The sequence below is a fragment of the Nicotiana attenuata genome, unplaced genomic scaffold, assembly GCF_001879085.1.
Source record: "Nicotiana attenuata strain UT unplaced genomic scaffold, NIATTr2, whole genome shotgun sequence".
Classification (NCBI taxonomy): domain Eukaryota; kingdom Viridiplantae; phylum Streptophyta; class Magnoliopsida; order Solanales; family Solanaceae; genus Nicotiana; species Nicotiana attenuata.
The window spans coordinates 8590-10953 of NW_017671486.1; positions in this window are offsets into that span (position 1 = coordinate 8590).

The following is a 2364-nucleotide window of genomic DNA, read 5'->3' on the forward strand; positions in this document are numbered from 1 at the left end:
TAAAAGAGAACAATCACTGTTATTTAATGAGTTAGTAATTAGAGTTTGATTAAGACTCAATTGCTGATCTTCCATCGAAGTTGAGTCCTTGAACAACACAAACTCCAACCCTATCCTTCATCCGGATTGTGTTCTCTTCTCATAAGGAGACTTTCACTCCTTATCCAATATGCAACCTTTTCGATCAGTTCAGGAGATATTGCTGCTTGATCACTGAAACTTATCTCCTCACGTGCATCTCACATGTATAGGTTGATAAACACGGTGCCTCACATGATGGACCTGGTCCATGACTGAAATCATTTGTCATTCTTCAAAACTTCACCTGAACTCGGGCCAACAATAACATATATGGAAGAGGGGGGAATTACCTCAGGTTTAGGGCACTTGTAGAATTTCCTTCCTGGGTTTAGGAGAGTTTTCAAAGTGAAATGATTGGCAACTTCTCCATAATGGCACATCCTCTTCGATGAACAACTATTCTCCGACATTGTATGCCTTTTCGACGACCTAAATAGTCCTAACACAAAATTTTAAGAAGAAAAGAAATGAGAGAAAGCAGAAGAACTCTAGATTTGGTTGCTATTGATTTGTAAGTGGTGGTTTTAGGGTTGTATTAGTTTATCGGGTGCTCCCTTTTAATTTAGAGTGGGGGGATCCGACGGGTTATGGGTCGGGGCGGGTTAGCCACAAGAATGGGTGCGTTTTCAAGTCCTCATCTGCCATGTGTCCCATTCCGTCAAAATAGGACATATCTGTAACTTTGCCTAACGGTGGGAATTTTATTAGCCAGAAAGTATAACGGTGGACGAGCTTATACAATAAACCAAAGTAGAGGAACACAATTGACATTTTTCCATTATTTACTCGCTTTACATTGTTATGAACTGCTATTGGTTATTGGTGTTGGACCCGACCTATGTTCCAGCTCGTCACTACTTTCAACCTAAGGTTAGGTTTGTTACTTATTGAGTACACGTGGTCGGTTGTACTCATACCATACTTCCGGCATATTGCGTGCAGATTTTGGATGTCGATGTTGCACTGCATGGCGGGAGATGGATTTGAAAGTGTAGCTGCATCCCTATTGTAGCTGCCTCTTTTTCATGGTAGCCTTAGATCTATAAAACTCTATTTATGTACTTTCCAAAAAGAAGATATATTTGCTTCCTATCAGCTTTGTAAACTCCATTCTTAGAAGTTCATGATTTGTTCTAACGGTCCTTGCGAAATGTAATAGATCTAGATAATTTCTTTTGTCTAATTGACTTATTAACATTATTGGAATTGGATAGTTATTAGTTGGCTTACCTAGCGGATTGGGTTAGGTGCCATCACGACTAGTGGATTTTGGGTCTTGACAAAACCTATATCTTGTTGTGATAACCCGATAGGAAGTTTTCAGCTTTAGCCCTCAATTTTGTATTTCAATATCTCGATTAGCCCCGTTTAGCCTTTCTCGATTTTCATGCACAATACGTGTCTTTGTCCGGAGGGTTTTTATGTGAAAATTTGATAAATATGTAAAATTGTGCTTTAAAACTCATTTGAGTTTACTTCGATCAATATTTTAAGCAAACAGACTCGAATCAGTATTTTGACGGTCCTTTTGGGTCGATATCGCGATTTTGGACTTATACATATGCCCAAAATTGAATTTGGAAGTCCCTAGCTTGAATTATCGTAATTTGTTGAAAACTAGAAGTTAAATGTTTAAAGAAATTCTAAGTTTGGCCATAGTTTGACTTTGTTTCTACAGGGTTCGAATTTCAATTCCGGAACTTGGTATAGGTTCAGTTTAATATTTATGACTTTTCTGCTAAATTTGGTGCAAAACGCAGTTGATTTGACGTGATTCGGACGTCCGATTGTAAAATTAAAAGTTCTTAAGTTTCTTTGAAAATTTCATTCATTTTGGTGTCTGATTCGTAGTTCTAGGTGTTATTTTGGTGTTTTGATCACGCGAGCGAGTTCGTATGATATTTTTGGAGTTGTGTGCATGTTTGGGTTGGAGCCTCGAGGGCTCGGTTGAGTTTCGGATCGGCCATAGAGTGATTTTTTAAGTTAAAAAAGTGCTGGTGCATCAGGTCCGCAGATCTCGCATTTGCGAGGACCTGATCGCAAATGTGAGCCTCACAAATACAAGGTTAGGCTCGCATATGCGAAAATGGTGAGGGCTGGGGTTAGCTTCACTTTTGCAAAGTGAAGTTCGCAGATTTGAAGGGGGCAGGTTCTGATTTGCAAATTTTGTGTCACATTTGCGACTAATGGCAGACTTGCATTTACGTAGCCGATTGTTCGTCATTTGTCAGCAGCCGTTGGTTCGGTCATTTGTCGAAGAAAAGTTTGTTGTCATTTGTCGAT